At 32.1% G+C, this 11821-nt stretch overlaps 1 long non-coding RNA gene across 1 annotated transcript; it reads right to left on the bottom strand.

Annotated features, from left to right (window-relative positions):
- Positions 1-10308: 10308 nt before the first annotated feature.
- Positions 10309-11602, bottom strand: LOC114327591 (uncharacterized). Its single transcript, XR_007695953.1, has 2 exons — positions 11451-11602; positions 10309-11187 (listed from the first exon to the last, which is right to left on the bottom strand). It is a non-coding gene; the product is annotated as an uncharacterized LOC114327591 (long non-coding RNA).
- Between the last annotated feature and the right edge of the window lie 219 nt (positions 11603-11821).

Genomic DNA, 11821 nt, shown 5'->3' with positions numbered 1-11821 from the left:
TATATGCGATCAATTTTGATGAAATATTCGCATATATATGCGGTAAAAAATTACGAAATATGCGCAAGATATGCACAAAAATTCAAAAAATGCGCATTTCGGGAAACCACAAATTTTCTGTCTTATTTAGTAATTTTATTTATTATTTTTCAAATAAAATCATTTTTTATATATGCAATTTATTCTTTTACAAAAACTGCTACCAATAGTTACCTATTTAAAATAAAACAACAATATCACTATAAATATATCTTCGATTATAATTCACTACAATGTGTTTTTCCAAATTCTTTACGAGGAAACATATTCTTTGATCAGACAAAATATTTTTATAACTTGAAAAACTCCTTTCAACATCGATAATTGGTGCGTATTTAAAATAACTTGTTAATTTCCGTTAGAAAATCGTAAAACTTTGGCTAAAGGTGTAAATTCTCTTAACAATAGAGGATTTAAAAAATCACCAGAATTATAGGTAGGTACCTACCCTAATAGCACAAGGACGTCCAATGGACGTCCTTCACGGACTTTAGGGACGTCCATTGGACGTCCGTTTTCGTCCGAGGAACGTCCTTTATACGTCCTATTTTGGTCCAAATGTCGCGCTACCGAACGTCCATTGGACGTCCATCTAATGTCCGAGGGGACATATATTGGATCTTAATCGGACGTAAATTGGACCTTAATCGGACGTCCTAGGGGACGTAAATTGGACCCTAATCGGACGTAAATTGGACCTTAATCGGACGTAAATTGAACCTTAATCGGACGTAAATTGGACCTTAATCGGACGTAAATTGAACCTTAATCGGACGTAAATTGGACTTTAATCGGACGTAAATTGGACCTTAATCGGACGTAAATGGGACCTTAATTGGACGTAAATTGGACCTTAATCGGAGTAAATTGGATCTTAATCGGACGTCTTAGGGGACGTGAATTGGACCTTAACAGGACGTCCAATTTTGGTCCAAATTCCACGTTGCCAAACGCCCAATGGAGGTCCACCTAACGTCCGAAGGGACGTTCGGTGGACGTCAATTGGGCCTTCATAGAACGTCCCAGTTTGGTCCAATGTATTGCTGCCGATCATCCATCTAACGTCCTGGGAGGACGTTCGGTGGACGTCTAGAGACGATATTTATACCTGTGGAGAATGTATTGTGGGAAATAAAAAATATATTTTTTAAGGAACTTATATTACATCTTATATTAATTTACAATTATTGGATATTAGATTATTTACATTAAATTATAATTACATTTCTCCAAGAAATTAACGCACCACCTTAAAAATGGGCCATTTTTGATGTCTCGAATTTCCTAAAGCCATTGTCCCATCTAAGTGATTTTTTTAATAATATTATAGCCTAGGCTATATGGGCTACCTCCATAAGCTTGTCATGCACGGGGAGCTATACTGTAATAATATTATATCACATCGCTGAGGGAACTCTACATTACATATACTTTTCGAATCAAAACTTTTATTCTCTTAATATTATTACTTAAAAAATATATACTACATTCGTCTCGCTAAACTCGAAAAATAACTTATAAACCATAAAAATCTCCAAAAATATAAATGACATAAATGAGAATTGGCACAATTATTATTATGGTTTTAAGTTGATTTTTCGGATTTAACTACAATATTATGCAAAAAATTATGTTATATCGCAGATTTAAAATGGGTTTATCTCGAAAACAGTTATATTAAGTTTAGCGAGATGATTGTAGTACACTTTTTTTAAGTAAAAATATTAAGAGAATAAAAGTAGACTGGTACGCAGTCTGATTTTTGCATAAGAGTTTAATGAAATGGTAACAAATCAATTGGAAGTTCTGTCCGACAAAATACATGGAACGTTTTCGGTAGTCTGATGTTCCAAGTTTTTAACCTGTTCCACAATTAAAACTTCCCCGGTTCCAGTATTCCCGTACATCAAAGTTTGTCCGACTAGACACCGTGAAGCTATTAACAAATTTTCAGCTTGCTGTTAATCAACTTCTTTTATTACGCGGGATCCAGGTCTATAAATGAATACAATAAATAAGTAGGTAGGTACATATTATACACTTATTTATACGAGTACAATTAATAGTAGAGCTGGTTTTTGGAATGTTACAAGCAGCATTTGCATTTCCACAGAGATACTTATGACAGAAATAATAAAATACGGAGACGGACTATTATTATAATAATTTACAATAGGACCCGACGCGACGGCCGACGCTATAGGGACAGGTAAAATTTATGACTGAACAATGCACCGAGCATCGATACAAGCAATATGTACCGGTCGAAGGTTATTTTTTATTGTGCCAAATGGACGTATATAGTACCTACCTTTAAAAATCGAATACGCAAATTAAAAGATATTTAACAACCATAAAGATTTGTCAAACTCTATCACCGACTTCATGAAAACAAGTATTACTACATTCTTTGATGGTTTTTGCTGTAAATTTTAAAGGATTGACATGAAATTTGGCATACGCATAGCTAACATGCCAAAGAAAAAAAGTGATATTGTGCCAATGTGTGCTATTGCCCTGGGGTGAGTTTCACTCTTTCTCTGGGGTGAAAAACGTTCAAAATAAGTCCGGACTTCGATAAACTGATTAATATTAAGCAACCTTTATTCCATACTTACAAAGTATGTGTACTTACAAATTAGTATGTGAATTTGGGGGGTTAGTTTCACCCCGAGGAGGGGTGATATACAAAATATAGATAGATACACAAAAGATATACAAAAATGTTTCAAAACATCGAAAAAATGTGGTAAAATGCAAATATACATATCATATTATGATAAAATTGCGATTTTGGCGATTTGCCTTTTTGGATAGAATGATGATGATGTTGATTAGGATAAAACTGCGAAGAATTTTTTTATCGAAATATAGTAAAAAATATGAAAAATATACCAAAAAGCTTGAAAAAATATGTAAGTATGTAAGGAAAAACATAAATAATTAAATAAACTTTTGACAACACAACACAAAAGTTTGAAACACTCACTATTTGGATTGGTTGTCCTGGCTTGTGATTTTCTTCTTTGCAGATGACGCTCACGGATCGATGTCAATGTCCAACGGACGTCCGAGCACGTAAGTACGTCCAACGTTATTCAACACGTAAGTACGTCCAACGTCGGACGTCCGAAGGACGTTCATTTATAGTCCATCCGCATTAGGACTAAAACTGGACCTATTTTGGGCACACGTACGCTCAACTTCAAAAAGATGCTCTCAATATTCATCTGTAGTAAGGATACATTGATAAAAATTATATTTTTGCTTATTAGAATTAACCACCAAACTTCTATCATCTTGGTAACGGGAATAATAAAACATTATAAAGTCCACTTTACATCAACAATAATTGAACAAGAAATTGACGACAAGTTATTCAAGGTCAAATTTGGCTTATACAAAACACAATTCTACTTCCAATTTTGCCGTGAATAAACAGAAAATAAAGAAATTTGACAAAATAAAACATATCCAATTGTTCTATTTCATCAAATTCCTTCATTTTCTTTTACAAATCATACATTTTGTACTCGTCAAATTTGGCCTTGAATAACTTAGTCAATTTCTTGTTCAATTTATTGTTGATGTAGAGTGGACATAACGAATAATTTACCGATCAGATTTTCACACTTTACATAAAAACAAAAATATGTATTAGATATTAAACTACATATCGATGGCTTAACTTGCAAATCGGCTAACTCCATTTTACCGGTAAGTAGTTTTAATGAAGTAATATAACTTTTTGTGAGAAATATCCTAGTTATAACATAATATGTTGAGGATGGAGTTGTCCATTTTTAACGTAACTATTTACTATGCGAATTGAGGAGTTACCCAATATACCAATTCTGTGATTTTAAGAAGTTTGTTTGTGTTCCTGTAAAGTTTTAAAAAACGGAGTTAGCCGCTGTGCAAGTTAAGCCATCGATATACAGTTTTGAATTAAATATGATTTATAATCTTTTCCATTTAAACTATTTTATTAACATAATTAAGTTAATATTTTATTAAATAATTTTGCTGTTTAATCCCCTTATTGGTAGAATATGTCCAATATGGACGATTGGAAAAGGTCCGTATTTCGTCCGAGTACGGACGTCCAAAGGACGTTCATATTTATTCCACCCGAAGGACGTCCAACACCGGACGTCCGAAGGACGTACATATTTAGTCCACCCGAAGGACGTCCAACGCCGGACGTCCAAAGGACGTACATATTTAGTCCACCTGAAGGACGTCCAACGCCGGACGTCCAACGCCGGACGTCCAAAGGACGTACATATTTAGTACACCCGAAGGACGTCCGTTTATGGTCCATGGACGTTAGGACCAAAAATTGACCTATTTTGGACGTCCAAAGGACGTCGTGTGCTATTAGGGTATTAAATATAACAAAAGTATATAAAATTCGGATTTCCGGGTAAAACATCCTTCGTCATTTTAACATCCTACAATCATTTCATAACGGCGGCGTATTATCCTGTAAGTACTTTGTGTAGAGATCGTTTATTTTCTAAGAAAAAATGAAAGGCGGTTAATGAGCTGTCTCTCTTGGTTCTCGAATTAATAGAGACCACAGCCTGTGCGTGGAAATATTTTGTCGAATTAAAAAATTTAAATTTTGTTTTGGACTAATGAAATAAAACATTTTAGTAGTTCCAAAATGACACAAAATCTAGGCATCGGATAAAAAAGTTTATTTGAAGAAAGTGTATTTTTTTGTTCTTCTTAATGGCGGTACAGGCTCGTTTTTTAATATTGTATTTAATTACAGAATAATTTTCAAATATTACCTAATATATTTTTCAAATTGGGCTCTGTACCGCCATTCTTTATTATATTACGGATACGTGTGCCAAATATGTTGAAAAAATATTCAAAATTACAGCCGCAATCTTGGAACGCGTTTTGGCTACCTGTTGATCGCTACTGTATCACCTTAAACAATTTTTAAACAAATTCACAAAAATAATTTTTTCATTACGAACGATTTTTTAGATAAGTTGGGTTATTCTGAGCAAAAAAGGTATCTTGAGATTTTTCTCTAAAATTGATTTTTGTCGAGTTATATGGCCATTTTCGCATTTTTCAGGTTTTAAATCGCGTATAACTCGACAACAATCAATTTTAGAGAAAATTGACAAGAGACCTTTTTTGTTCAGAATGTCCAAAATTATCTAAAAAAAAATTGTTCAAAGTGAAAAAATTATTTTTGTGGATTTGTTTAAAAAATTGTTTAAACAATTTTTCGACCACGGCAATTTTTAAGGACCTCTTTTTGAGTAAGTTTGTGCAAAAAAATCGAATCGGAATAATTTCGCTAGCGGGGGCGACGATACTGCCCGGTCTACTTTTGATGCTGATGGTGATAGAATAGATACTTTTTATATAACAAAAATAAAACTTTTTTTAAACTCTTTAAAAAATTTGTGGCGGGTTTTCCCCGAAAAGTGCGTTATTTTTTGGACATTTTACGTTGAACTAGTCGATTTGGAATTTGACGAATAAGAACCAACTTTTGATTAGCTCCAACTCTGTTTTTATTGTGTGTCCAGACTTCATACATACATCATTTTTTTTACTGTTTTATAAGCTTTATATTTGCTAGGAATAGTTTTTCGATCAAATACTTACTTTTTGATTTATTTGCGAAAAACCATCTAAAAACAAAAGTTACAAGGAATTTAATTAGTTTATCCACTTACGGACTTATTTGGACCTATATTTTTTCACACTCGAGAAGGGGGTGGTACTCATCCCCAGAAAAAAGCACACACTGGCACTCTGATGTTCATTTCGCGAAATATCGCAGGGTTCGTATTTAAAATTTTTAATTTACTCCTCACCCCTTTCCGTGGGGGTTCGTTTTTGGTATCATTCGATAGACTTTTGAAAAATATTGAACACGCATTTTTTAGTTTTTCGATCTGACGTTCATTTCGCGAAATATTCGCTTTTTTGTGAAACTTTGTGACTCGCCCATCATTTCATCAGATTTGGGAACACTTAATAATCGGAGGGGGCCAAGTCAGGAGAGTAAGCCGCATGAGAAAGTAATTAGAACCCCAACTCGAATTTTTGCTACTGTCACAACGCTCTTGTGAGTCGATGTATTGTCTTAGGTCTTGAGAACACTTTTTTCTTCTGCTTATGGAGTCGTTTTTCATTCATCACATACCGGAACTCACCACATAAATTTTGAAGACCCTGACATCAAAACTGTATTAAATTATATGTGATCTAAGTAAGTTAATGATAAGTCAGAATAGATAGAGTAGAACACTTATAAAAAAAATTGTAACAAGCAATTGGACATCGTAAGTTCTAATTTTTCACAAAAAGTGACCGGAAGTTGAACCGGCAGTCGATATTTGAACCCTTCGTGTAACTTTTTGTCAGCTGATATGACGGATGAATTTTGTTCACCTACAGATATGGACGAACAGACAGGCATGAAACCGGAAGTATGTATTTGTTCTGGTCTTTCTTAGTCGTGTTGACCAATAGTTTGTACTATTTCGACGAATTTAAAACAGTACTTTCGGTTGCAACTCTGGAACAGGCAGTCCGAGGTCAAACTTCTCACATGTAATATCATATTTTGGTTATAGGCTTTCATTTGACACCTTATTTGTCATTCTTTCTGTCCTACTAATAGACGAGTTGTGTTTATTGACGGACAGACATGGATAATTCTAGGTTTTCACATTTAATGATAAAAACAATAATTATACAATTCAGTTAACCTGACTATATCATTGTGATAATGACTTCTTATCTAAAAGTGACAACGGCAATAATTGCCGTTGTAATAATTATTATTCCATTCACTCACGATAAAATATCGCAAAACCTCCAGATTTTAAAGAACCGCTTGGATTGACATAAAATTTGGCACACACGTAGCTAGAATGCCAAAGAAAAAAGTGAGATTATGCCGATATGTTCCCTTGTCCTGGATGTGACTTTCACCCCTTCTTGGAGGTGAAAAAACATACGTGCAAAATAAGTCCGGAAGTGGATAAACTGACTAATTCTAATTCTAAGCAAATTTTGTTCTATAAAAGTTTTAGGTCAATACTTTTCGAGGTATGTGCGAGTGAATATGTTTATTTTTCATAGAAAAACACGTTTTGGACGGATTTTCGCAAATAACTCAAAAAGTAAGTATGTACATATTTTATCGAAGAAAATATTCCTAGCAATAATATAGCTTATGAAAAAGAGGTGTCAGTATAAGGTCTGTAGACCCAGTAGAAGCAGGGTTGCAGCTAATGAAAAATAGGTTCTTATTCGTCAAATACCAAATCGAATATTTCAACGTAAAATAACCAAAAAAATAAAGCACTTTTCGGGAAACACTCATCATAACTCTTTTAAAGTGTTTAAAAAAAATTTTTTTTGGTGTTTTTAAAACAGTTTCTAGCGTGAAAAGTAAGCAAGTTACGCTGAAAATAAAATCGTTCCCTTTTTTTTGGCAAAAGAAAGTCATGAAAATTAATTGTTACCGCTTCACACGTTACTTTAGATAAATGTATTGTTTATACAGGGTGTCTCCGAAAATAGTGCGTTCCTTTAAGGTGTGGATATAATACACAATTTAGAACAAAAAGGTGTTGTAACATTTTTTCCTAAAGTTAACCGTTTCAACAAAAATTACGTTGTTCTCCATAAGAGTAAATTTTTATTTTCATAAATTTATATGACCTGGCAACATGGCGTAGAAGAACCTGTGACTGTGAAATTTAATCTAATGGGACCCCTTGTTTATTTACTAATTGAGTATCAATTTGCATATCAAAATGTATTTTCGTTTTTTGGTCAAACGGCTGAATTTAGAATAAAATGTTATAAGACTTTTTTGCTCTACATTGTGCTTTCTATCTATACCTTTAAGGAACGCACTATTTTCGGGGAAACCCTGTATATGATCTGTAAGTTGCATTGGTTCAAAATGCTTATTTTTGAAAGGGGTTTTGTTGAAAGGCCTCGAACGAATCACTAGTCACGAGTATGTATATGCAAATTTTGAACAGCCATATCTTAACCAATTTTTGTCTTCCAGAAAATCAAAAAATTCCAAATATTTAAAAAAGCAACACCTACATTTTTTACTCTTTAAGATATTTGGTATCACTAATAATTTTTAAGTTATTTTGACAAAAGTCTTTTTTTCAAAATTAAAGATTTAAAAAAATTTACTTTAAAACCAAATTTTTCCACAAATAAGCACTTTGAACTGATGAAACTTACAAACACAAACAATACATAAAGTTACTTGTGAAGTGGTAACGATTAATTCCATTTGGGCTGTTAATTAGAGGGAGTTTTTAGAATATTTTTAACCAAAAAAAAAGGAACAACTGTATTTTGAGCGTAACCTGCTTACTCTTGCTGCTAGAAACTGAAAAAAAAAATAAAAATAAACGTTTTCTTAAACACTTTAAGAAAGTTGTAATAAGTTTTCCCAGAAAAGTGTTTCATTTTTTTTATTTCACGTTAAAATATTCGATTTGGAATTTGAGATATAAGAGCTTATTTTTCACTATAGTCTGTTTTTAAACAAGAGGAGTAATTCAAATTTCCCGCGCCGTACACCTTGTTTGTAATTGGTACAACCTCAGGCAATTTTACTCATATCAAATTTTGACACTATTGGCATTTCATAGGTTAGTTTATTTATTTTATCAGCAATTTTTGTATTTTCTGCGTTCTTCCTTTTATTTTTAGATTTTTAGTCAAGATTACCGTCAAAGGCCGATATGATCAACCAAAAAAGAAGATTTATCTGATGATATTTCTAGTGACTTTCTTGGGTGTGAATCTGCCATTTAGTTTACCTACTCCTCTTGGTTTTAAAACAAAGCTTAGCAATAACTCTGCTTCTACTGGGTGTACAGACCTGACACATATACCATTTTTTCACTTTTTTATAAGCTATATTTACTATTTGCTAATTTTTTTTCAATAAAGTACCTACTTTTTGAGTTATTTGCGAAAAACCGTATAAAAACGTTTTTTTTTTTGTTGAAAAATGAACATATTCACTCGCAAATATCTCTAAAAGTATTGACTTAGTGAAAAACGCTATAAAATAGAAGTTGCTTAGAATTAGTCAGTTTATCCAATTCCGGACTTATTTGAACGTATTTGTTTTCATACCCTATAACCGACGAAACTCACCTCCAGATCAAAAGCACATATCGGCACAATATCACTTTTTTTCTTTAACATATTAGCTATAGGTACGTGTCCCAAATTTTATGTCAAACCAAGCGTTTCTTCAAAATTCTGACCAAAAACCCTAAGTAAATTAAACGAAAATATAAAATGAATTTTTCAAACAAATATTTTAAGTCGGTATGAGAAATTTTAATTTAACAGATGAAATCAAATAAACACAATTCAACTCGTAAAATATTTAGACCCTTGCTTGGTAATCCAGCTGAACAGGTAAAGAACCTACCTTTTATGTAGTTTATAATCTGAGAGGATGGAATATTTTACCAAAATATTCCATCCTCTAAGTTTACAATAGACCTTTTCTACCTGTCCTCAAAAGATCGGTATTTTTAACTCGTGGCAACGTCGAAAAGCGGCAAAATGATGGGAAATACACATTTTTATGTGGTGGAAGTCAAAATGGTTATGAAGTGTAAAAATTTTTGTATATAATATAAATTTTTAAAATTAAAATTTTAGAAAACTGAGAACGATACAGGGCGTTAAAAAATGCGCTCAACAAACATACACGAATTAAAATTCGAAAATGATAGTATTTCTTGGTGATGCCAAATGACTGCAACATGAAAAGATGACATAATGATAGCGGGATGTATATATATATATATATATATATATATATATATATATATATATATATATATATATATATATATATATATATATATAGAGAGAGAGAGAGAGATATAGAGAGAGAGAGAGAGAGAGAGAGGGGGAAAGAGAGAGAGAGAAATAAGGAGAAAGATATAAACAATCCAAATAACTTAATCCTGAAATAAAATATTATATGAATACAAATATATATATATATATATATATATATATATATATATAGAGAGAGAGAGAGAGAGATATAGAGAGAGAGAGAGAGAGAGGGGGAAAGAGAGAGAGAGAGAAAGAGAGAGAGAGAAATAAGGAGAAAGATATAAACAATCCAAATAACTTAATCCTGAAATAAAATATTATATGAACACATATAGTTGAGAGATATCAGGTGCAGGTGAAATGATACAAACCCAATAGGTATACCTTATTTTTATTGTGTAAAAAAAATACCTAGATATATGTAAAGTAAGATTTTGGTAACTAATGTATATATATATAATGTAAAATTTCTAGCTAAAAATATAAATAATGTATAATAATGTAAAACATTGGCTTGCAAGATGAATATATAATAGTAAAATTTAATTAATAATATAAATAATGAATATGAGTAATGTTAAAATTTTGGTTGCCAAGATATAAGCAGATAACGTAAAAGTTTCCGACTATTAAATGATTTCTATGAGTTTACGTTTCTTTCAGATACAAACAATAAAGAGACAGAAAAACAATAGTGAGTGCTAGTCAACAGAACCAGATGATATTCTTCATAATACCGTATTAATATACTTGTATATTATCTACCACAATACCTAAGTTATTATGTAATGAACCCTATAGAGACCAATGCTCTAGGTCTATAAGTACTTATGTTCCCTTACATGCATTGAGATTTAGATGAAAAATTGACAAAATATTATTTGTTGTGTAGACACAACCGATAGTAAAAGATATGATAAGGGAAGTTAAAAAATAATCTAATGCTTAACAACAAATGTAGAATAAATATATAATATATTGCGGAACACAATTCGGTCTATAAATGAGAACATTAATTAAGTACACTTATCTTTGTTCCAATCTAGATGAAATTCCTTCAGCTCTAATTCCAAGTGTTGGCTTATGGACGTGCCGGTTTATCAGACGGTAAGCGGCTCTATGAGTATACACATCTTGGGGAAGATTTACGTTCCGGATAATTAATAGGAATGTTATTCTTAGTGCATTTTCCATATAAGTTGTCTTTGTGGGATATTAAAAGCTTGGTTCTATTTTATAATTCTCTAGGTACGGCTAAAAAGAGAGGTTCTCATTAGGTATCTAGAAATTTTTTCCTGGATACAAGGTGAGACAGACCGGTTACAAAAGATAACCGAACATATTCTTCCACATAAATGGGAAGGTCATTTATCCAAAATGAAATTACATTATTACTTAAGTAATATATTTCTAAAAGTAGCTTTGCTAGATTTGACTTTTTAAGGTATAAAATTATTCATTTTGATATATGTGTTTCCTAAATTTCCAAAAGAAATTTTTAAAATAAAATCACTTACCAGACGTTCATTTTAGGTATATTATATCTTTACAGATATATTTAGCTTGCTTTGTAATTGCAATTCCAAAATAGATTTATTGAATATCTCCTATTCTTTTATGTATGACATCTGCCGTTTTTTCTCCAACACATATTTGTCTGTATTTGACCTTCTTAAGTCGTTGGTTAGCTAGCACTAATTCTGTTTTCATTTTCCTACCTTGATCGTAAGGTAACTTTTTGTTATTCGATGTTAATTATTACGGTTGTCGGGAGTGGCTACTCGTAAACGTAGCGGAACGCTACACATTAAGAATTTTATATTCACCATTGGCGTTCATACGGGTATAAATATTTTAGATACATCCGGTATGAATTGTATGCCAAACA

The sequence above is a fragment of the Diabrotica virgifera genome, chromosome 1 (assembly GCF_917563875.1).
Source record: "Diabrotica virgifera virgifera chromosome 1, PGI_DIABVI_V3a".
Lineage (NCBI taxonomy): Eukaryota > Metazoa > Arthropoda > Insecta > Coleoptera > Chrysomelidae > Diabrotica > Diabrotica virgifera.
This window is presented reverse-complemented; position numbering and strand designations above follow the sequence as displayed.